The sequence below is a fragment of the Rhyacophila brunnea genome, unplaced genomic scaffold, assembly GCF_057557595.1.
Source record: "Rhyacophila brunnea isolate RB1 unplaced genomic scaffold, BYU_Rbru_1.0 scaffold_3, whole genome shotgun sequence".
Classification (NCBI taxonomy): domain Eukaryota; kingdom Metazoa; phylum Arthropoda; class Insecta; order Trichoptera; family Rhyacophilidae; genus Rhyacophila; species Rhyacophila brunnea.
In genome coordinates this window covers 57,106,677-57,133,793 of record NW_028232965.1, presented here as the reverse complement: position 1 = coordinate 57,133,793, position 27,117 = coordinate 57,106,677, and the positions used below count along the sequence as shown (strand labels likewise).

Below are 27,117 nucleotides of genomic sequence, written 5' to 3'. Positions count from 1 at the left end.
CGGCTTTTAGGGCGACCCTGTGGCCGTTTCGTACCCCTTGGGTACCACTGGATGACGGCATTTGTCCAGCGGCCGTCCTTTCGGCGAGCAATGTGCCCCGCCCATCTCCATTTCAGCTGTTTGGCAACGTCTATTACATCGCGTACTCTTGTCTGCTTCCTAACCCATTCGTTCCTCTTACGGTCCTTTCGCGTGATGCTCAACATGCACCTCTCCATGCCTCGCTGTGTGACTCTTAGCCTTTGGACATCTCTCGTGTTGAGGGTCCACGTCTCGCAGCCATACGTGAGCACGGGTAGCACACATTGGTTGAACACCCTACGCTTAAGACATAATGGTAGGTCACTCTTGAAGATAATATTCAGACGTCCGAAAGCACTCCATCCCAGCTTTGTTCTTCGAGCAATTTCATCGTGCATGCTTCCGTCTATGGACACCTGCTGTCCAAGATAGACGTAGCTGCTGACTTGCTCGAGTTGGGTGCCAGAAATACAGATAATCGCAGGGTCCGAAAAACAGTTCCTCATCACTTTTGTCTTTGAGACATTTATCTTTAGACCGACCGTTTGACTGACATCCGCGAGTTCTTGCATTCTACCTTGGAGGTCTTTCGGGTCTTGTGAGTGCTGTTATTATTATATAAGCTGTGAGTGTGTGTTATTATTATATAAGTAGAGAAAAAATCGCAAATTATTCTAAATTTGAAAATTAAACTAACACGCTAACAAAGGAATATTTCATTTTAACCGGGTCCTGAAAGAAAACAAACGATATGGTACTCATAATAGTATGACAGATGTTTACAGTGTACCTACTACTAGTAAGTACATCGAATATAATATAGAAAGTGTCTTTTATCGTGTTAACTGTCAATTCATGGTAGAAGTGCATTGTATTAATTAAAACAAAACACAAAATTTAACGTACCTACTAATTCCACTTTTTTATATATTTTGGATCGGTTTCGTCCGCTTTAGAGGGATATTCTTTAAAATCGAATTAGTAATTTGTGTATTTCCATTAATACATAAGAAGTAAACGACATTACAATTATTTTTTGAAAGATTTATAGAAAGGTATAAAAAAAACGTGGTGGTTATTGTAAGACAACATCTTGACAACAACTTCTTGGCTACGTGAAGTAAGGCGCTGCTGTCGATTAAATGGGAGGAGCTTGTTAGTTTATAATGGAAGTGCGATTAAAAATGGGAGGAGAATGTTAGTTCACAGTTTTAACACGTAGCCAAGAAGATGTTGTCATAGAGTAATCAAAATTATTTATGTTGCCGAACCAAGCCACATCCAAGAACTTAGCGCTGCCACATGATATGTTTTCTAGTTATTTATATAATTTCATATGAAATGCCCACGTTTTTGACCATGTAACCTCATTCCTCATCAAGACATTTCTAACTTTTTGAACTTGCACCCTTAAAAAGGGCATAGAAATCAGTACATAGTATGGTCATTCTAACTAGAGATAACTATACCCTGCTGTTACAATGAGATTTCAAAATAAATAGAATTTATAATAAGTATTATTGTAAATCTCGTCAAGCAGGTTTATAAAATAATAAGTAGGTAATTATTTTTATTTACAATAAACAAGTCTGTGCCGTGAACATAATATTCTTTCTACATAATTATGTAATTACATATGTTCCAGGGCTGCCAACAGTGGCAACTGCACTGCATTTTTAAGTCAAGGGATTGTAGATTTTTCTCAAACTTCCAGTCCCAGTTACAATAGTTGCGCCTAAACACGAACAAAAACGAGACACGATACTTAAATGGTATCACCACATACTTGTATAAATTATAGTAAATCATAATAATATGATAGTGATTAGTGAATTAAAAAGTGCAATTTTTTTTGTGATTTGCCTCCATAAAAATAATTTTGATTAATTCGACATTTTCTTTATCGACTATGCAGTAGTTCTAGTACTGAATACTTACAATTTAAAGTTAAAAATAAAACTATAAGTACCTATTAATTTTATTCTGAATTATGAAATGATACCTAGGTATTTCATTATATTCACGTTATTTCTGATAAAACTTACTTTGTCTTTACTGTTTTCTTTTAATTTTTTTTTAAATACCAACTCTCACAATAATAATCTCTGCCCGAAAACTTACTTGGCCAAAATTGGCAACCCTGCTTTTATCTTAGATGCATTGACGTATCCACTGGATTGGAAAATTGCCGACGTTCAAGTAAAATATGTAATCATCGTAATTATTGAAACGTTCCACAATCAATTCTTTTCCAGTGGCGTGGAAAAATGAACGTATTATAGATATTATATAACTACAAGCATATAAATCTATCTGACGGATCAAGAAAAAAATAGTCTCAAATACAAGTCAGGTTTCATCTCATGGTAATGCAGTAATTAAATTATAGTATTACTATATAAATCTACCACATTATAATGTAAGGCTTGATAGTTATAAAATAAAATAAAATAAAAAGAGACCGTGCGATACAACAGGCGCGATGTTAATACTGTAACGGTCACTTGGTGATTTAATAATTATTTTATTAAACATCAATCAAAGATAAATTTTAACAATCCTTTCTGAGTCTGTGAATCCATTTCGAATATTATTATATATCTACAGCTATCATTTTGCATCACAAAACAGTGTGGGATACATAAAATAGATTAGTCATTTTAATCGCGTCATCTGTCAATTCTTGATGAAAATACATTGTAATCTGGAAATGCATTGTAGGTATGTATTAATCAAAACTAAAACACAGTATTATGAACCTACTTAGTACTATTCCCACTTATTTATTTTAAAACTAGTAATATATTATATTATTATGATTTGTACGTATTCAACAAATAAATTACCTACAATATTATTTACTTAAGTAATACGTCATATTCGACATAATTTAATAACGATCAGCACCAACTTCGTCTGCTTCAATGGATCATTCTCGACTAATAACTAGAATACATAGATATTACATATTCGGGTGTCGGCCAAGATCGCTTCGAATAATATGGGGAAAATGCTTACCTACTTTTTGGTAAGATTTGGTCACGGCACTGCTATATTTTCTCCACCAATAGATCTTACCTTGCCTGGCAATTTCTTCCCTGTCTACTGCAACTAAAATAATACCCATTATTAGTTTAATAATCCTCATGGGGGTACAAAAACGGATTGTAGGACGGTGCAAAAATCATGAAGTGGTTATATGATTCGATAAAACCTGGGTCTCTCGAGCTCTCCATCACAACCTGATACCTATATCGTTCTGCAATTTTTCTTGTATATTACCTTTAATGCAATTGGATTTCCCTATGTGTTTTAATAGTTTTATAATATGGTAAACTATCTTAATTCTTAGGTACTTATATATTTTTAAAAGTTCTCCAAATTTTGTAGCCTGAAATGCGTACTGGTCTTCTGTGCAGTTCCAATTAAAAACATTGTGGACGTCAAATGATGATAGATGAACAAAACACATGAAAATAGCTTTGCTGTCACTCGCAGTACGCACTGAAAAATAGTTATTAATTAAATAAAATTATACGTGCATATTATGTATAGGTATATCGTGTATATTGCAAAGTTTGAAAACAAATATTTGAAGGTTTTAGAAGACACTCAAGTGAAAATAATACTTTTACATAGGTACGCAAAACATTTTCCTTGGCAGGGGTAAAAAAATATGTTATTAGCTACAACATAAATATGTTATTAACTAGGTCCCAATTTTATTGTAATTATTTTCTGTTATTTTACATGAGTAATGTTCCTAAATAATTAATTATAGACGCCAGCACAAAGTTCCTAATAATTAACAAAAAAATGATATTTTTTGTTCATCCTTTCACTACTTTTATAGTTTTCATGTATTACGTAGGTAGTTTGTATCGTAATTCAAACTTTAGTTCCATGTTATTACAACGTTTTTATTAGCTCGTATTCTTGTTTTTCCGGTGGTGGTTTGTCCAGTACAAATCTTGCAATCGATTTTTAACTAACTTCCCGACTAGCTAGCCATTTTAAACTTTTAGAATATATCAGAACATGATGCCAATGCATTCTTTTAATACTTTTAACCATCTTTAAGCAGAATTGAATTCATTTTCAGTTCATTCTGTCTTGTATGGAAAGTTTTTTAAGAAAAATCCGTAAAAAGTAAAAGACTATTATTGGTTTCTAAGGGGGTGGTCCTAGCAACTAAATTATTAATATATATGACATATGTGCGTTACTATGGAAATCAAAATGAAATGTCAAAATGACATTTCAGTATTCTATATTTGATTGTTTTTTATTTACTTCATATCAAGTACAAGTTTGAGCATATTGAGCATAATAATTCAACAGAAAATTTAAAAACGTTATAGTATATAAAAAGTTCTTTTAATCTTGTAATTATTTTATATTAAGTATAATATCATAATCAATATTATAAATAAAATTCGATCCCAGATAAGTTTCATCGTATCTAGTTGTCCTTCTTAGTCTCGCAATTTTTATTGTTATTTATTTATTAATAAGATTATTAAGAATATCAATTATATGGTATTCGACGCTATAAGGAAGCCTTAGTACTTTAAATTTACATTAAGAAGTAGGTAGGTACCTACCTACTTCATCTTAAATTATAGAGCAAATTTTAAACTCCACGCAATTCGTAAAATTATCGTGTGGTTTGCTAAAATATTATGTCGGAATTGTTCCAATTTCAATTTGTCTAGCAAGGAACTAGGAAACTTTATTGATTAAGAAACGTAAAACGAAAGTCTATATATATCTACAATGACGTCCCGTGGGGGTAGGCAGATTGAGCGTCGCTTGGGGGCGGCAGTTACTCGAAGGGCGGCAAATCGAGGTGAATCATTAGATAAATATAGGAATAGGTACATAAACTTAGTAATAACGGAAGTATCTTTCCATTAAAAAAATCAGCTCACTGGTTAGAAACAAAATGTATTAATTAACATAAAAGGTTTAACAGGACTGTATTTTTTTTGTCGTGTTCGCGATGTCTACTTTACTTCCGTTCTCCTTGGACGTCACGTCCTTGATGACCAGCAATGACACATGCAGATTTGTGAATTATATTTGAATTATAGGTAGGTACAGAATTAGATACCTCATTAATTTATCCAAATATTTTTGCCAGTGATTCGTGAGTTTTGAAAGTTGCCAGGTGTATTTTTAAGTGTATCTGAAACCGTGTACTCGCAATATTGTCTATTGAAGTAGAAATGGAGTTTAATAGATTTTGTGGTATATATTCTGTTAGTAATGTATCCATACAACACATTTCTTAGATATTGGAGTCATGAAAGGATGATAAAAAAAATACTGTATAAAAATGGGGTGGCATTTTGACGCTGCCTAGGGGCGGCATTTTGTCTAGGAACGTTGCTGGATATCTAGGTATGTAGGAACCCTGTTTCGAGACATTTACATAGTAAAATATAATCTGATATAGTATTTCCATGTAATACAATGGCATTAATAAAGTTATCTACCAACTAAATAACGGTGTTTATAAAATATTATGAATGCTAAATTAACGTGAAATTTTATTTAACAAAATCCTACAGCCATTTTTACAGGGATCCATTTTTTGAAATTCGAACGAATTGCAAAATTTTCGTGTCGAATAAAGTTAATATTAATTTTATCGAGAGGCATCTACATTCTACAATCTACATGGGCCAGAGGCTTCGGACATGTTCGGCAGTGTCTAGATTAGATTCCGAGCATTCGGCTCATTTCGGTTTTCTGTTTACTTGAAAACCATGCGATTGAAGGTTTTCCATGAGTCGATATCAACGTTTATAACACGCGAAAGTGAAATAACCTGTTTTCAAGAGTTGTTAAAATTCATCACAACAGAACATGACGGAAAAATGATCACGACAATAAAAATATTATATAAATTCATAGCGAAATTAATAGGTACCAATTATACATTAAACATACATTAAAAAAAACAGTTATAATACAATATTATTCTACTTAGTTTGATTACAAATTTATTATTTTGTTATCGATAGCAATGTTACAGTCGTTGGAAAAGTTAAGTACTTACAGCTTTTCCAGTTACCTACCAGATTATTATTAAATTAGTGCTGGATGATTGGTTGTATATTTAAATTATTAATCCATATTGTTGGATGCAAGAATTTTTTTATATTAACAATTGTATTAAGTATAGATACATAAATAGGTAGCTACATAGTTATATCAAATAATAACTAACATATATGCATACCTATCTACCTAGTTCGTGGTACCTATTACAAAGTAGGTAAGTCTGAAGAGAGGAAGGTAGGTATTTTTGTATTTATCATTTTGTATTTCCGCAAAATGTTATCAGTTTTAGGAAACTTTTAAACTATCATCAACAGTTAGAGGTGGCCGCGAATCGTCCACCTTTTAGGTAACATACAAATACTAATTTAGGTGCGCTACATACAATGTCGCTATGTTTATATTCTAAACGACCTTGTGATGTTTCAATAATATCAGTAGTATTTATTAATGTTTATTTATATTATGACGTAAAATATTACGCACACTGAAAGCTCCCGGAGGTCTGCACGATAATAAAAAAACAAGTTATCTTTCGTAATATTTCGGTCTTACTCGGCCGACGCCCGAAGTTCGCCTGGCGGCAAGACAAATATGGCTTCATACCTTGTGGCCGCAAAATGTGCGAGTGCAAAAGAGATGGCAACTGTATGCGGGTGTTGTTTTAAGTTCGACTGCACTATGGACAATATTTTTCTTATATCACAGAACGCTGCTTGTTCGATTGTATGTTTGGATTCCGATGATATGAAGGATGTTATATATGAAAATTAAGACTTGAAAAGTAGATCAAGATTTCGTTATCACATTTTAAATATACATTTTAGTTTATAAACAAACATAAGTTTTATGATTTCAATAATTGAAATGAAGTTATTGTTTTTTTTAAGGGACACCTTCGTTTTAATGATGCAATAATTCAATAATAAGTAAGGTGTACTTTAGTCACATTATAATAAATTAACTGAACTAGAACCCATGTACTAAAAATATAAATAATTATTATAAAAATATATATTATTTCTATTCATTTATTATATTATTTATACACTACAACACGCCAAGAGAACCAATGAAAGTAGTGTAGTGAAACAGTAGTGTATTTAGTGATATAAGTGAAATAATCACAAACACCCAGGCTTAAAGGTAAATCACATAAACAATGTTGTGACCTCATGGAAATCGGACCCGGAGCTCCCAGACGAAAAGCCAGCGTCTTACGCACTGTACCACGAAAGCACCACGATGAATTATTTTGTAGTCTCATACGAAAATAAACTTCATACATTGCTTTTTTGAACTATACATTTCTCTCAATCCATGAGTCATGAGTTAGAACCTCGCGATTGGGGAAATTTCCACATTTGCTCATGCTACATTAACACTATGATTCAATTTACTTATTACGCAGTTGGAAGAATAAAAAAGCGCTCATAAATGACCATAGCCATACGGAATGAGTTTTACTGAGTCCGTAAATAAAGTCATTTTAAGTATTTGCGTTAATTTTTTAACAATTTGTATTATGTTCTGCTAACACGTGTAGATTTGTACCCAGGGAACTCAGAAATAATGGGAACTGAAATACCTAACGGGTAAGCAGAAGCAGGCAACCGATCTCGAGTAAGGTAGAATACGGAATAAATTTAAACACACGTCGAATACTGAAAAACTGCTCTCAGTTTATGCATTTACGTTCATTTAATCAATGTATTACACACACTATTGCACGTGCATAATACGTGTTTCATTTTCATAGGATACACATTCAAAACCCTTCATCAACATGTGGCGTATTGAACATAGCCTATCAGTATTTTATTTATTATCTTGTATTTGTTTGTACCGCTAATGGTGAGATGTTAATTATTGTAAATATACATTTGGTATACAGTTAAAAATAAAATTGTCCTACTTTGCAATAGTGGTGATTTTTACAGTTTTTTATAACATGTCATTGACCTATTCTGCAGAACGAATTTAATTTATGTTGAGATTTAATATTGGAGGGTGCATTCAGAATCACTTTGAGTATTTGACATTCAAGCACAAATTTGTTTTACATACATACAATTTTGATGTTCAAAAATGTCATTAGTGATCGACATATTAACACGGAATTGTAATTAATTCTCGTAGCCGATTTTATCTTACTTATGATGTCTTAGTTTTTATCGAAGGGCTTGAAATCACTCGATAAATGTCATAAAATATAATATATGAGTGTTTGATTTTCTGATGTCGCCCGAGGAACAATTTTAACCAAACTCAAACAGCGCTCAACGTTTTCTATAGTATTTCAAACATGGCGGGGCGTAAGTTTGTACGTACGTCCGTAGAGGCGGCATGCAATATAGGAAACGCGGAGTGTGAGTGAGAAGTCGAGCAGCGAGACGCACGCTCGCCAGTCGCTTCGGAAAATATTTCAAAATCACGCGACACAATCCATGCAGTTTTCTTTGGAACACGTTTGTGTTTTCCGCGCGTTTTCCACACAATTTTGCTCCATTTTCCACACGTGTTTCTACGTTCGCGTAAATTATCAACATTGCCAACATAAAAATAATAAATGTTATTAAAATACATCGACCATTATGGCCGCTTCCCGCCCAAATGTGTTTTGATTGAAAAGTCACGTAGGTAATGATTCGGAATCGGGAAAATGTGTGATAATATTGTGAAACAACATTTAACTGTTTACGTTAATTAATTATACTTCTATACTGTTTTGTATGCATAATACATTCTATCGTTTTTATTATTAATACTTCTGTTGAAGTTTTTATTGAAAAGTGAAATCGTTTGTTATTTTTTTTATTATACATTTTAAAGTTTTTAAAACTAGTTTACCAGTTGAAATAAATGAGATCAATAATTGAATATTTTATATTATTCGTGGAATTCAACGTCCATCGTCGAAATAGTGTCTACAATTTTGCCGCATTATAAATTATATTGAGTTGATAGATATTTGAAGTTTCTTGAACTGTCAGTTTTATTATCAACTAATAAATAATTAGTGCCAATATGATGTGCTACGAATACTCACAAAATACTATCGTGAACTTCGAAGACCTTCATCAGTGGTATGTAATTATGAATATATTAATTATTAATGCTATTATTTCACTCGTATGGCGGCGTGTAAGTGAGAGACAAAACCATAATGAAAAACACAGACAATATCACATTAGAAAACATTATAAGGTGGGCACATGACTTCTTGAGAATACGAAATTAGTAACTCGGATGTTGAAAATAATAATATCGTTATGTATTTATTTACACTCAATCCGAGTCACATAAACAATGCTGGGGGGACGTATTGATTGAGTGAAAAATTCAGATAGGTACCTACCTACCTACTTTGGTTTAACTTATGCCCTTACCCTGCTAACCATATCTTCATTATTATAGTATACCTATTCACGTTGTTATTGTATCTTAAGATAAATTCGAGTATAATGCATGAGGTATCTATTAGTGCTTCAAAATTAACGGTTTCGTATTTTGTATCTCACTAAAAATATAATTAAAACTAGCTAACTTCGAACAGAAATATTGCAATAGGTATTGGACATAATTACCTACATTACATCACTGAATCATGTTATTTATGTGTGTAATTACGTAGATACTCAATAAGTAAATTATACCCTATATAAATTGTACGTAAAGTAAAACACCGATTATCCGGACTAATTATTTAGATCCAGCTATAGTCCGTATAACCAAAATCTGGATAATGGATCGTAGGTATTTGAAAAATATACCTAAAATGCCTACAAGCATATTTACAGTATGCACAGTGATAGTATAATATTGAGAATTATATTGTATGTACAAGACATAAGTGATAATTATGGAAAATACACTACTTCGTTTGGCGCTCTCTTCTGTTGGACCTTTCTTTTGGCGACCAAATTGCAGTACTGACCCCATAGACATTGAGTCATTTACGAAGGTTGTGTAGCTAAGAAACTATTTTTGCATCCATGCATCTGCTGCCCCTACCTTTCCATACATTATGAGCTGGAGTACATCGCGTACTTCTCATTGCAGAAAGTTCAGTCTTTCTATGCTTGATACTCTTGATAGTAGCTTTAAATTCTCTCGTACAATATGAAACGTAAGTATAGGTACTTAAGTACATGATTTTTTAATTAAATCATGAAACATGTTATTAACACAATGCTTACGGGCCCTTTTAATTAATTTTGTAATTAACGTGTTAATTTGCATTTGAAAAGTAATTAGCAAAAACACAATTTTGTGCGGCCCGTAAGCTATGGGTTAAAACATTACTTTAATATGGGTAAACCTTCGTATAACCGATTGTCCGGATAATAAATTGATGCTATAGACAATAGTGTATTAATATACTTTATTATAAACCCTAGGTATATACAAATTCTTAAACTAAACCAATGTGTAATAAATAACAAAACACTAATAAGTAATTGTTTGTTGTGATTCATTGAAGGTGACTCAAGGATTTTTTTTCCTGATCACATTGTTGTTACATTCTGGGAAATTATAACGAAGCCAGCGAAATGAATATCTACTTATTTATCCAACATGGGCTTTCACTCAGGTGATCAAAAGTCTTTGGACTAATTGCCTCAATAAATCATCGAAAAGTCATCTAGGTATTAATAATATATCATAAGAGAGAGATACAGTAATATAAAATCTATACTTTTTGTTCAAGTACTTAATTAAAGTTTCTAAAACTTAATAAATAAGCTTTTAATCAACCAACCACTAGCTGTTTTCTTTCATTATTTCATTAAAGTTTGTCCATTCACTGTTTTAGACTTTTTAGAGGAAAATAATCCCAAAGTATTTCTCTGACTATAAGAAGGCTTTCACCAAAGTACAGATTACTTCGGACCGGCAAATGGAAGACAACGATTTCATTATGTACTGTAAATATTTTCCTATTATTATTTCACTCTAATTCATGCCGTGTTTTAAAAGAAACGTATCTATATATATGTACTATGTATATAATCCTCTATTAAACGCAGAGGGGGTTTCTATATTTTAATTGCAAGAAGAAGAAATTAACTCATAAATTTTTGTTAACTATCAAAATCTCAATACAAAACTGTAATACATTTTTGTATTCATACTTTTTTTTCCTAAATGTTGAAGAAAAACCTGCAATGAAAATATAGATTTGTATATGTAGACGAGCCAACTATTAAATTAGCTGCAAGCAATTTCGCATTCTAGATTTATTCCAGGCAAATGTCACACTTGTGCTCTGAGATTAAACCAAAATAAGACATTTATTTTGTTACCAATGCTGAGAATATAAAATCTGTTGCAGTTGCCAATTGAGTATTATTTGACCATTCTGTAAAAAGTTTCAGAATCGTTATCAAATTTTGAAATACAAAATGTTTATATTATCTACTATCTCTATTATATAGTAGATATTTGAAACTCTTCCTCTCAAAACATATAGGAACTGACCCTTTGACTTGATTTTTAAACGTATGCTGAATCTATAAAATTCAACAAAATCATAAAACTATATAGGTAAGTAGGTACCTTAATTATTGTGCAAATCCCTTCTCTGAGTATTATAATGCATTTCATACCCAAATTGTTTCATAATAATTAGTAGGTGCCTAATTACAACATGTTGATCATCATACAATAATTAATATGGACGCCTAGACGAATTATTTCTTTTAAGATTTCGACCTCCTCAAAGGACCACATACCTACATAGATACATAATTCAGACTGATGACTATTTACGACTTTACGTCAATCTTTACGTCAACAATTGTAAGTATTTGAAGTAGTAACGTAGTAACATTTTTGTATTTGAAGAAAACCAGGACCTTACGTCCTTTTGTCTGGAGCTTCGTCAATCTGAAATAGGTTAAAACTGCATACGTCATGGGATAATGATAATATAATCCATTCTTTGGGTCGGGCTAAATTCCTCCCATTATCCCCGTCGCGATTTGATTGCCCCAATCGGTCAGACTCAAGCCTTTGACAATCGTTTGCTATAACTCTAGTCAATTTGTACACACGACTATATCCAATGCCTTGTGCATATTGTATTTTGTATGAATACAACCGTGAGCAATTTGTCCAATAAAAATCCTAACGACACTGTCACTTGCGTCAATTTACGTACATTGACCGCTCGCGCACACCGCTCTATATGAAATCCTTCGAATTTATGTAATCGATGCCTGCTTACTGCTTACTGACATAATTTTATATTTTCAACAATCCATACCGTTCCACTTTTATTTCATAGTAATATGATACTGGAACTTGGAAATGATAACAAACCAACATTTTATAGCTTACATGCAAGTAGCACGCGTATTCGTGCAATGTCATTGAATTTACCTGAATCCTAACGTCACGTTTAAACCACTCGCGCACTGTAACGATAATTAAAGGTGGTTATAGCTAGGAACGAGGCGCGGTAAGGTAGTTAGCGCTGTTAAGTTGCACTAGCTAGATGTGAATTTTCCAAACACCGCAGCGAGTAGCATCCCTCCGCCGTACACACAACACAGACATAAAACAAGATTTTGATTTATGACTAAATGACGATCAGTCTATTGAACTCAATACATGCCTACAAAGCCTTCGGAATATCCTCAAATATAAGTAACCAATATTGAATGCGCGTTTCGTTAACGTGCCAAACTTTAATACATAATTGATAAATTTAATCTAAAAACAAAGAATATTAATTGACAGGTTTCCGTGTTTCCAAAACTACCGTACCATAAATCAGGTCAATTGATGTTATGATTCAAATCCTGATGCTTGTCTTCTTGGTGTGCGTTATGTTCACTTAGTATTTCCTCAAGATTTGTCCGCAAGTGAAAGAAAATTCTTTGTACGCACACTATTTTAAACGTCTTTGGTATCCACATAACATCTCTGCAATGTGTCTCGATGTTTCCACTCCAGAATGAATATATGAACTAGGTACTTCAACGTGTGGAAATGACCTAATACTCGTTCACACAGAATAGGGTGGTTGAAAGGGTAGCGTGCAACGTCACGTTAGGAGGTGGAAATATAGAGCAAGTGAGGTGACACATTTGATTATCCATGCATTGATTGAAAAAAAAAACAATATACCTACACGAATAATACCAGTGATGATAATGCCACCATGTTTTAATTTACAAGGACCGCAGAAACTTTTATAAAGATGCGATTTTGGTTCACTCATATTATATTATGTACCTACATAAGTAAAAGTAAAAGAGAGATCCAGAAACTTAGAGTAGCACAACGTGGTATGGTGGGCATAACGCAAAACGACAAAAAGAAGATTGAGTGGATAAGGAGACAGACAAGGGTTTGCGATTTAATAGAGTTCGCAAAAAACCTCAAATGGAAATGGGTTGGACACAGCTGGAAGAAGGAACAATCATTGGACAAATTTAGTCATCCAGTGGTATCCGAGAGGTACAAAACGTCCGCAAGATAGACCTAGAGGTCACTGGATCTATGAAATGATAAAGTTTTGCGGAAGTACGTGGCAACGCAACGCACAGGACCGAGAGAAGTTGAATCAGGTTGGAGAGGCCTTCATCCAGCAGTGGATAGATTCAGGCTGATGATGATGATGACCTACCTACATATTATATTTGTGGCAAAAGTGTACGTCATGCCGTTATTTTCTATGTTATAATGTCCCATAGATAACACTTATTCCATGTGTGTAATATGACTGAGGTATGTGATAACTCGAGAATACAGGGGTACAATACCTCAGGATCAGCCTTCTTCTACTCTCCATATTCTCTGCAAGCCTTGTAGATGTTATTAGTTTTTCCAGTGAAATCTTTCACTCGGTCACTCCGCCTCATTGGTATTCGCTCCTTCCTTCCCTTTTACCAGGTTTATTGTCAGGAATATAGTTGATACAAGACAAATAAATATAAGATAGTTAGCTATAATTCAAATATTAGACCATAGTAATTCGCACTGCTTACAGAATTTAAATCACTACTGTCCCAATTATTATACAATGAGATTACCCTTCAGTGGGCTGTTAAATATTTATATTGTAAATATTATTATACGGTTATCATTAAAATATATTTGTATAATATAACGTTGAATAATATAATACGTGAAAAACGTTGTGAGTTGTGAGTTAGAAATCACGTGCGCTGTTGATTGACCACAGTCCACTCCACAGCCTACAACGCCCAGTTATTTCCATACTATTTATTACGCGCGACTCGCGAGCCATATCAAAACACGACGACATTTTCCACTATCAAATTATTGAAGTTTTCATTCATATTTTTCCCAGTGGAAGTGGTAAACCGTAACGAGTAGTAAATAGTATATACATTAATTTAGGCAAATCATGTCTCGCTCACTGCCTCTAAAATGCGACCATATGTATGCCATGTTAAAGTTGGCTAGAACTACCTGTGTTGTTTTCACTTTTGAGGAAACGAATGTTTCGTTTTATCATCGTGTTTTTATTTATTAACGTAAAAAAGTTAATAGTAAATTTATTTCCGCTCCGATATGTATATTATGTAGACTTCGAAAGAAATGTTTTAGCAGATTTTTTACGAGAAATGGTTGTCAGTTAACATCTAATTTGCTCATTCAATTGGTTATAAACACACATTAAAAATATGTATAGAGACCGATATAGTCAAATTAAATGTGAAATATATTATTGTGTTCAATAAATACATCGTAGGTCGATAGCAATATAAACTATGAGAAGATTTGAGTCGATTTGGGAAGCCTTCATTCGGCTGCCTTACTTATGTTTATGTTAAGTGCTGACAGGTATCTAGGTACTTATTTTGAATTTATTACTAAAGGTGGTGACTTCTCATTCTGAACAATAATTAGTTCCATGAGTTTTTTTTCTTCGGCCATATCCGCCCCTTAATTGGAGCATGAATGACCATGAATCCCTGTCGCTCGCCAGTCCTCTTGCTTCGTTCCAGGTGAAACCAGCATCCCGTAGATCCACCGTATACACTCTATAGATAGTATTTAGCGGCCTTCCAGGAAGCCGGAATCCGGTCGGCTTAAAGAACAGGCAAGCCAGGTCCAACGCCGCTTCTTCACTCTCATCGTGATGGGAGGCTGCTTGGTGCGTTCTCTTATCTCCTCGATGCTCCTAACGTCATACCACCGAACACCCAGTATCCGTCGCAAACATATGTTTTCGAAGTTCAGTATACGGTTGCTCTGAGCTTTCATAAGGTGCCATGATTCGCTACCGTAAAGCAGCACCGTCAGAATGCAAGCGTCGAGTTTTTTTATATTTATAAAATGTCATTTTTCTTAAGTCATGTTTATCAAATTTACGAAATTATACTATTTTTGTCAAAAACACATTAATCTAATTCCAATATCTCAGGATTCCTTGACTACTAACCCTATTGTGTCTGAACGAAAACTCGGTTTTTTTCTTCAAATATACGTGTTGATTTTAACGAGTCAATAATACAAAAATATGTCGTAATAGCTAAATACTTACCTCAAAATATTATCTGTTTCCAATATTTGACGTTATCTATAAAAATAAATAATGCCATGTTATGTAAATTATTACTTGGACACGATTTTAGCATATGAATGAAATCGGTTCCGTACGTGCTTCATTACTGTAAAAAGGAGCGATTTGAAAACCCATTGTTTTTCTTTTTCAGTACTGAGATAAACCCATAACGATGTCGTTAAACGATATTCATATTTATCATCCATTGTTTGTATGCAGTCGTGACCTCAATATGGCGGCCGATAACCGTGCAATTTACCTCAAGATATATCGCAGTTGCATGCAGCATTCACACATCGTTGCATTTCCCTCAGTACATATAGCAAATATATTTTTATTTTAGGTATTAATTAACCTCATTACGTCGTTCTGTTCTCGAAACGCGTGTTTTTATCGTATAAAAAATTAATGTACCTACTTGCTTTTACACTTCATATGATGGTTTTCAAACCTTCAAGACTTTCACGGCGCCCTAAAAATACTAATTAGTATCTAGTATAATGGGTGAGCCTGTTGTTCGCCACAGTTTATCATATATCTTGGAATCAATCTAGACAGTTATCCTCACTTACCGTTACACGTTGAGTTTTGATCGATATTACAGCTACTGCCTAAAATCCATGTCGGTATTAACTATATTTCAGTTCCAGTGGCGCACCTAGGGGGGGGGGCAAATTATTTCGTACGATAAATTCTATTCATAATGTCTTGATTTTTGTTATGTTTATCACTGTCGTTACACATTCCAAGAGTAGATTCAGTGGATGGATGGTTAGAAACCTTCCTTCCATGTGAACTATAAAATGAATTTTATAATCGACCGAAGAAAACAGTTATCTAAATATTCTACATCGATTTTATATAGGTATATTCCTTATATTGTTTATTACACTACAACAGGCTAAGACGCCCAATGACACTAGTGTAGTGAAACAGTGTGTATTTAGTAATATACGTGAAACAATCACAGACATCCAGGTTTTGACAAAATCTCATAAATATATTGTGACCCGGTGAGGACCTGGAACTCCCAGATGAAATGCGAGCGCCATATGCACTGCACCACGAGAGCCGGCGTTGTGACAATGCTATCAACATTACATTGAATTATATTGCTGGGACTATTATTTCCGAATATCATCCTACTCATATATTTTAATGTAACTCGAGGTCTTACCTTTGGGCGTAGCACAAAGTTGCACCAGTCCTGCGCGTTCTTCAATCCCAACTCTACAATCCGTAGATCGGTCGATCGGCTCCTTGCGGGGGAAGGTCTCACATTATCAGGCACCACTATGCCATATCAGCAATAAATTGATCTTATCAGAGTACAATAGGTTTAAAGAAGATATTGACCGTCTAATTCACGTACGTAGACAATAACTTACTTCATTTATTCATTATAACGACTGAAACGAATGCCTCAATACTTAACGTTAGGCGGCTCTCGTGGTGCAGTGCGTAAGGCGCTTGCCTTCCACCCGAGAGTTCCTGGGTTCGATTCCCGGTCAGGACACACAATATTTATGTGTTTGTCTCAAAGCCTGAGTGTTTGTGATTGTTCAAAATTACTAACAACCACCTTGTACGGAAAAGCAAGGACATGGTTATTAATAATTCTAAAAAAAATACTTTACGTTAATAGGTAAACATGCGTTCATACATATTCAAGATAGCAACCATTTTTATAAAAATATTACTTCTTATATAATGGATAGGCATCTGGTAGTTTTTCCAATACAACTTCAACAATAAATCAAATTACACTCTTCCTTCCAAATCTCTCTCCATCTGGACGCATTGCATCTAAACGGCTCAATAAAACGGATCTTATAAGCCAAATAGAATGGTCCTTCAGCATTATAATGGCGAGGAAAAAACCCTCTCTGCGCCGCGTCGGGTTTTCCCCCCGGTCCCGACAATCTGTATGAATTTGATCGGGTGGGCAGACAGGGCGGCTGCAGACGAACGCCAGACTGCCTCCCCGGCCCTTTTCCGCCCTCGTCAGACCCGCCTACAAATCCTCGCCGCCCTGGGAACAAATACCCAGACGGGTTCTGTGTACTTCCTTAACCGGAAAATTCTTTGCCCCGAACTTCTCGACGTATTTTCCACATGTACCGGAGTCATTCAACCCGAGTGGGTATTTATAAATCATTGAATGTGTTTTTATTATTGAACGGCTTGCAAAAGTATTTTAAGAGTAACACATTATTGTATAAATTTTGAAGGGCGTATTTTATTATATGAAGTGTCTGTCAAAGCATATCTCTGCTTTGGTATGTCGGTGACATCGACTCTATGTTGTATACATATAATATGTACTTAGAAAGGAAATTCGATTAGTTTTCTGAAAACGTAGAGTTCTGAATCCGTAAAATATTAACCACATATCGTACCTACATTAGTATAGTAGCGCGTTACACTAGCCTAGTGATACATAAGTTCAGGTTTCGATCCCATTGGCTATGTGAAATAATACACAACACACTTGGTTTTCAATTAAAGATTTCTATGACCCACACTTTGTTGCTTATAATGTTTTCCTTTGCTGTGCCACTGATTTCATTAATCACGCTACTTTAATAATTTAATAACAAATTTTCTAGAAAAACGTCGGTTGCGTTGTCATGGGTCGATTTTCTCCGTATATGGTGAAATGGTGAAAAACTTCCATACCTATCCAACACAGATCTGAACAATACTTCAATCGTTCTTGTCCCTTCGAGGCCTGCAGATAACAAAAGATGTAAGCCGAGTAATAATTTATAAATAACAAAGCATGGCTATCTTATTAGAGTCTGTCTTCTATAAGCTGGCGTACCGGTTTCTCCCCCGCTTTAGCATCCATCTCGTTCCCTGCCATTGAAAACTTGCAACAGTTGAACGCGATGGCACAATGCTTTCAGTGTAACGTGTACGCCAGTTTATAGAATACAGACTTCTCATTTTTTCACCGATCTAATAATTTAATAACATAACGTTGCAACACCTAAAAGAGTTAATAGGTAGGTACATAACCATTTTTTTCTAAAGCGGAACATATAGATTTTTTTTACGCGGAATTGTTGAATCGCGGAGTCCAAATCATTGAGGGTTTGAATCAAACACACGTAGAAAACACCATAGTTATGTATTTTTATCTGTCGAGGAATCGAACCTGCGACCCACTTCTTCAAAGAAAGTCGCTCTATCAGCTACTCCTCACCTCCACTAAGTACAAGTCAATATTAAATAAAATCTCACAACGTTGATTCTGACAATAACTTTTCTATCAAAATAAATCCACATTGTACATTGTGTTTACATTATCGGAATACACTTCTCTCAAATCTCGCAGATCTGTATTATATCACGGATTGTATTCGATCGTCTGTTGTGCTGAACAGGCAGGCACCTTTGCGGATTTCTGCGTAAGCCGGCAGTCGGATCACCTGTTGTAACAAGCAGGTGAGTCCTTAAAGGGATTCCCGGGCGGGAAGGTGAACCCTCTCGTCTGCGTCAACCTGTCTTCGAGATCAACCCATCCCCTGGGGCGCATTTACATCTCGAGACTTGGCCCGAGCGACCTAAGTTGCGCTCGGAGAAAACACGTGTAATTGTCATGTTATGGGATACATTTAAGCGGTAGGTCTTTCGTCGTTACCAAAAATCGCTTTTACAAAGTAACACGTATAATGGTTATATTTTTTAATCGTTTTTAAATATACTAGGTCCATCTTCGAGGGAAAATAATGACTCGAAAGCTTCATTTGAATAATCCCTTATCTCATAATCCTAGATCGATTTAATTACAGAAAACGCTAGATTTGTGTAAATTAAAACAACTTTTTATAATCCATTACATATCTTCAGCACAATAAAATGTCGGGATTCATATTTAGAATTTCAAATTATTACAATGTATTACAAAACATTATTTAGGTGTATATTATGTTCTATTCAAGAATGAATAAAAAATATACACAGTAGGTATATAAGAATACCTAAAATTAGCAATTTTGGTTAAAAATACATGTCTTGGAAAAGCATTAGTATCATACAAAATGATAAATAAATTATATTTAATTCCACAGGTTGGTATATATGTCGATTGCTAGTTCGGTTATCACACCATTATCAAGACAGTAACCAAAACATCAGAGTCATACATGTTTAAACAACATCTTGGACCTACTGGACATATTCTTAAATCTTGTCTAAACATCTCAAATAAACAGTTAAATACAAAAATTGTTAAACGTCACAACACAGTCACAATGATGCCATTATATAAATCAAACTGGGTACGCTGTCGCAAAAAATAAATTTATTTAACATTGCATGGTAACCATAATGTTTGACGGAATTCGGTATTCATTTACTTGGGGTAATAAGGATACTTGCGTAGGTAGCTTAATGTTAATAGAACTCGCCCGGCAAGCGATATGCGTCTGATAATCCAAGTTATGTGAGGTATAATCTTCTCGGTAGTAAACCTGGGTTAATAAAACATTATATTATTAGTATTATTGCATACCTACTTAGCAGTAGCGAAGGGTGAAGGTAGGCTGTTAAGATCCCCCATAAATAATGCACTCTAAACTTTGTTAGTCACACGTATTTGTTTTTATTGAACTAAGCTATACTTATTTACAGATGGTTTTGGTTAGTTTTTAAAAACCAATGAAACCCTACCTAAACCAAACCATAATAGTTTCGGTATACTTTGGGCGATACGGCAAAATTTTGCACACTTTTTCATTCATACTTCGTGTTCGTTGTATTAACAATGCATATCATTTTTTAAATTCATTAAGCCCTGCCTAAATCAAGCTATAATAGATACAAAATATTATTCTAGCTATAAAATATCCAAAGCTATACACTATTTATGGCGGATCTTAACAGCCGACCCCCACCCTTTGCCACTGCTAGCTGGATTATATTATATTAGTTATTTACAATATATATATAAAGGGCTACGCTTCTTGCCCTTTGTAGCTATTGACGAGTTTGAAGTTTCATTGTCAATGTAAAAAAAAAATGTAGATTTTGGACGACATCTTACAGTCTTACACCATCGTTTGGGCCAAGTTATGCGAAGTAAATTGTAGGGTCGTGGGGGTTACCCACGTCTCGCAGTGGCAGACGGTTGTTTGTAAACAAATGCGATCCTCTCGCCTCGGTTACCAGAATGCCAGACGAAACAAAATAAAGGAAAATGCGGAAAATATTATTCCAAGCGGTATCAAATTTTCCCGTAACGCTTTTGTGCGGGATCAATTGCTACCAGCGATGAGTAAGCGTTGTTTGTCTGTGTTTTATTTTTTCATGAATGAAATGAATTATATCCAGCATCATCAGCCGAGCTAAAGTGGCATTTAAACTAGGTATAAAAAACTTATAAGACGGTCGATATAGAAGCACCCAAATCGTCGTCTGCTACTACTTATTTCCTGTATAAAGATTTCTCTCCCTGAGTGATGGAAGTACGTCACCATGGCAACAAATTCCTGGCGTAACCCCGTTGAATCATTGGAATTTAATAAAAACGGTGGAAAATCGTGTTAGCTAGAAACTAACAACCAAAAGAAGTTGATGGAAGGCATCCACCGCCAATTCACTACCCCTACTGATGATTATTATGATGATTCAATACGGAATACAGTGAATTTTTAATGGATGTTGTATTAATTTACTGTATTCAAATATATTGAGTAATGGCGTTTATTATTTGTGATTACGAAATACAAGTGGCAACGCAGGCGAAAATTTTACTCAAAAACTAATTTCAATGCATGCCGATGGTCATTCTATGTGTGTATGTCTAGTTATAATATGTAATTAAAAAATATGTCAAATTCAATTTTAGAAATTAGAAATTAGAAATCCTACCAATTTTCCAGGTGGGAAATTCTATTTAAAATCTACAGTCATTTACGTACTTGGTTACTATCAATATAATATTTAATACTGAAAGCTTTCATGGAAAACAACACCATTAATAATTAATGTCATATCTCTCGTCTCACCTCAAGGTCATTTAAGTGTGCTTTGACTGAGTTTACAGTAACTTTCCAATACAACAAAAATGATTCTAATTAATAATAATTAATAATAGTACAAAAAACAAAGATAAAACAATACGAGCATACAAAAGTATGTGCAGAGATTTTGACGTCCGTAATAACACGCCGCAATAAAATTGGCCTTTGTAGCGACCAAGTCGGACGGCCCGATGGGCCCAACAGCTGGTTGGACTGACTTAAGCATCTCTTCCCTTTCGCGCCACATTTTCTTCTCGGACATTCCCATAGGATGTAGTTTGCATCCCGTAGTCCTCGTAGTCCACATGGACATGTTGGACTGATTCTATTTGACAGTACGTAGTTTAATATTTGTGTACACTTCACAATCACTCATTTTTAAGTCAATATCTATTAAATTTCTATTCTTGATAATAATTTAAAAGCCGAAGTAGTTTTCGACTTATAAACAATTTAACTCGGTGTAATTTTCAAATTGTTAAATTAACTTTAGAGAATAATAATATTTACTTTGTTGTTAATTACAATCAACTTTTGTGTACTGACTGCTGCACGTATGTAGTTATTTTACCAAAACAATAGCTAAATGCGTGAGCGCTTGTGAAATCTGCACCGGTATTACGCAACGCAGTTCATTAACACGTCGGTGAAGTGCATTCATTTCGCTACTGGTTCACCGCGGTGTTGCATTTTCATTGTGATGCAGTAGGATTGCATATTTAACAGCGCGACGCCGCCACACAGATATTGGGCATAACATAACTGGGCGATTGTCTACCGCTCTGCCACATGATTCGCGAAATCTGGAATTTGGCCAATTAACAGATGCGCAATGACATCATAACAAAATGCAAAATTTACATGTTTTTCATTGAACTTGAATAAAAAGAAAAAAGAAATGTGTACCAACATAATATTATAATCTGCTCAGTGTTGAGGTATTTTTTTCTATCTTGAGTGTGCGCCAGCTACATATTAGATTGGTTACAGTAGCTTTCTTCTTCTTCATTCCACGGCGCCAGTGAGTTTGGAAAAATGTTTTTGGCGCCCTAAAATGAGGCGGTCAGAGCTGAAATGGCGTAACCATTGGAAGAGGTTCCCTATTACCTCTGGAACCTCTTCCAATGGTTAACTCCATTAGACATTTTTGTGGGTTACGCCACTTCTGCTCTGATCGCCTCAAATACAAATTAGTGGGATGGTTGAGTCCGATATTCACCACACAATTTCTCAAGACATAGAATCAAACTACATATACACAGTCACCCTCATTTTCGACGGACAGAGAAAGAGAAATGAAGTCACTTCACACACGACTATGTGTTCGATAAGGGAATAGCAGTATGCTGTATGTACATGTTGTTATCGTCAAAGGAAAACAATATACTGAATGTATCACTGTGCCCGAGCATCAGCGCTTTGAATTAAAATTGCTTGGAATCTTTTTTTTTTACATCGGTATGGGTAAATGAAAATTAAATTTTTCTTCGATATTCAATATATACATACATATATGACATATATATGAAATAATATGTATAAGCCGTGTACATCTGAAGTACATGTGAATGTGGTTGAAAAATTAACCCTGCCCACATTGCAATAAGAAAGCATATTAAAAGTCCGCAATAATATCTTTGCAGCCATTGTCCAACATGTCCGCTTAAAGATGCTATACATTTGTTAGTATATTTTGTATGGAGTTCGAAAAATATTATCTTCACTTTGATTTACATAGTTAATTTAGAGTTTAATATTTAGATTTTGAATACCAATACTATTGACCGAGGTATTTGAATTTAAATTCTAATGGGTGTGATTTTTTCGTAATGCTGAGGCCTATGTATATATTATATGCGTTACATGCAATAACTGAAATACAATTACACTAATATTGATAACACAATGGCCCAGCATCTCAATATATTCCCTCGCTGATTAAAAAAAAACATCTCAAATGTTATCATCATAGCGAAGTGTGTTCACAACTCCACCAGAAATCCCACAATCTCAGTAACCCGATCGTGTTATCTTGCTGAACTGCGTCCACCGCGTCCCGAACCGAAAGTGTTCGCGATAAAGTACAGCGGAATAGATGGAGCGGCTCCTCCCCCGCGATCGCCCAACGAGACCTCTCGTGTCTTTTGTCGAACATTTTGTGGGAGCAACAAGTTGTGTGAAAAGAAAGATCCCGATCCTCGACTCAGCGGGGATGAGATCGAGCATGTAGAGTGGGCTTTTGGCAGCTTTATTATAGGGTGACCTTGCATCTTGTACTTTAAGATTTAATTTTTAATAGGTAATTAAATTAATATATCGACAAAATAAGCGCTTCCTGTGTTCGAATGGCAGAATATCTGTCGTGTGGGTCGTGGTTTTGAATCTCGCGTTTGTCAAAGATACTTGTATCGTTTCTTCAATGTGTACTTAGATTCAGAAAATTAGCTTAATAATTTTAGCGATTACTTATCTAATAATCATTTCCTGTATCTTTCAATAAATGCGTCAGGAGACAGGCAAGATCCACACCGAATTGTAAAGCCAATTAAAATATCTCGTATACATTGATTATGAATAATATTTTTATAAGTAGTAAGTGCCACATGAAGCTTAAATAATTAAATCATTCTGTTTTAAGCTATCCCCGTTTTTTTATTGCATTCTTCTTTGTATTAAGTCTTTAATGACTGCAAAGTCTCATTCCAGTTGGAAAAGACAACACCAATTTGCTAATCTTGTAGGATCCAGTTGAAATTGCATTTTACTATATGTTTTGCGTGATAACAGGTGTTCCGTATTTTGCATTTCACCGCATATATACGATTTTCATCAGAGATCCCCATTCCACCACATTATCTCGTGTATGTCTATCTCCACTTTGGTACTAGTGATTGGGTCCAGAGCGAAGGCTGTGCTAACGAATTTCAGTTGCTGGTTACCACTAAAGTTTGGCTGACCTTACTATATAATTCCATAGCGATCCTTCCAATACATATAAAAACAGGGAATATTTCAGTCTACTTCTGACATGCCACATTGTACGCATGGAAGCCCACCATCCACAGACCATTTTTGTGTACGTATTAAAAAGAGACTTAATAATCAAGTAAATGAGAAATCTGAAAAATTTTCTACGAATAAATATTCAAAGTAATCTGATAATATAGTAATGGTCACCCTGTTCGGCATGTCGTTGTCAATCCGTGTGCGACGACCTCCCTCGTTTAGGGGACACCTCAGAGACCCATTTGTTTCGTTGTTCGCGACGCTCTGCTACCCGGCGTCGCGACGCATCTCGACGGAGGTCTCATGGCGAGCATAAAGATCATGTCTCGTGCCACCGCCACGTGCGTGATACGTTTTTTTTTATATATCCCGTACAGACAAAATATATATTTCGAAATAAGATTTGTCTATTTCTGGATGACATTTAAATGCATATCATCGTGATTTCACGGATTTTTTTAATCAAATAATATGATTATTTTCCTTCGTTGGTTATTCACGTTAAATGGTTCATATTCTTTAAACTGTTGTCTCTTAATGTAGTTCAAATTAAGCTACATGATATCCGTTCACCGTAATGGTTGTGCTTGGCTGTCACCTATTCTAATCCCAATATTCTTGACTTCTTTATATTTAATATTAATGTATTTGGCTACAAAACTATCGAAAAAGGCTCATGTAATAATTGTGTTGAATGTGCTGTGACAAAGTTAAATTGAGCTTTAATTCGTTAAAAAGATCTCATGGGGCAAAGAAACCAGGAAATGAAACTAAACCAAATTGGTCTAACTGGCAAAATGAAGAGATCCTCTGGCACACCGGATGAAGCCGCATTAAAAAAGAAAATTAACCTTTATTGACAAAATTGGACAAACGATATGTTTGCCAAAACCAAGATAATTCAAGCCGGTAGGTACTTGGATTGATTCTGTCTTTTGTCTAATATTCTGGCAATCATCGAATTATAACTTTATTCAAACCCCTCAAAGCAATGATGATCAGTTTTAGTTGCCTATAATTTAGCGATTTTGCACTCTTAAGTCATTCTTCTTCTTTCACCCTGTCACGACTCAGCGTTGGGGCATAGGGCAAGTACAAATTCGCGCCAGTTCCCTCGATCCATTGCCAACTCTTGCGCCCCCCGCCAATTCAGACCTGCAGCGCGTAGATCGCTTTTGTAGCACCGCTGCAGGGTGAGGGAGGGCTGGCCACGACGACGGAACCCTTGAGGCTGTGCCACAAGGGTACGAAGTGTCGCACTCTTAGGCGGCATCCGGAAACATGTCCCAGCCACGTAAAACGTCTCTTCGTGATTACGTCAATCACCGAAAACTACTATGTCTGCTGCTGTCTGTGTGTGTTAATCCCATGTGTTAATATTGTGTCAATCTACAAATCTGTTCTAATATAGTAACTGTTTTTCTTGTATTGATAACATATTATTGTGCGAATAACTGACTTAGTTGTCGATTGATATCAATTGAATGCATCAAAGCCGTCACAGATCCAGTGACGTGTCACAAACCACACGTATAACTTGTCGGCTTTGCGAAATGTGGGTAGGCACCGACTCATTTGAGGACGGTCGCGCACATTAGCGCTCTCCAGTAGCGATATATTTATAGATGCATCCCATCCCATGCGCCGCAGATTTCGTGGCAAGCTGCCAACCATAATCAATTTCGCCAGCTCGGGGATCGGGATGGATAGGCAGATTACGCCTGGCCATATTGTGACATGAATTCAATCGATATCCAAGTGTTCATTTTACTCACAAGTATACGAAGTCAATAAATAGCTTTTCTTTTCAATAAATCAAAATGTCTATTTAACACAAAATTATAGATTTATTCTTCTTCTTGGTCGTACACTCATGGCTGAGGATCGTGACCACTTTTAAATTTTGTTTTCTTTTAAAACCAAGACTTTCCATCCTTCTCGATCTTCCGCTTCTCGAATAGTGCCCCCAGTCAGCTCTTCAACTTGGTCGCTCCAGCGCGCAGACGCTCTTCCTCTGCTTCGCCTTCTCTGGAGACCACCCAAAACCAACAGTCTCCGTCCGGACAATATGTCCAAAAAACTGCAGAATTCGTCTCAGACATATTGTTGAGAGCCGTTCCTTTATCTGCAGTCTCTGGATGATTGACTGGTTCGTCATGTGCTCTCTCCAAGAAATACGAAGCATTCGGCGTCAACATCACATCTCAAAGGTATCGATTGCCTTCCGTTTCCATGCCTTTAGGGTCCATGACTCGACTCCGTATAAAAATATAGAGAACACTTATGTTTGCACAAGCATCATTTTTGTGACAATCGAAATTCCACGATCCTTCCATATAGTGGTAAGACGTGTCATCGCATTTTTTGCAATCTGTTTGCGCCTTATTATTTCCGCTTCACATTCCCCCTTTCCACTGATGGTCGATTCCAGCTATACAAACTCGTCCCTTG

The 27,117-nt window shown here is 35.2% G+C and overlaps 1 protein-coding gene across 2 annotated transcripts in view; it reads left to right on the top strand.

The window, feature by feature from the left end:
• The window catches only part of LOC147068599 (methylcytosine dioxygenase TET-like), a 190,682-nt gene that overhangs the window by 111,547 nt on the left and 52,018 nt on the right, over positions 1–27,117 (top strand). The window contains exon 1 of one of the 2 annotated variants that reach the window (XM_085952345.1): positions 8,452–9,173. The exons of the other annotated variant lie outside the window; for it this stretch is intronic. The gene's annotated coding sequence lies outside the window, so the exon portion shown is untranslated. Of the gene's footprint in view, positions 1–8,451; positions 9,174–27,117 lie in introns of those variants that run through there. 2 annotated transcript variants of the gene reach the window in all.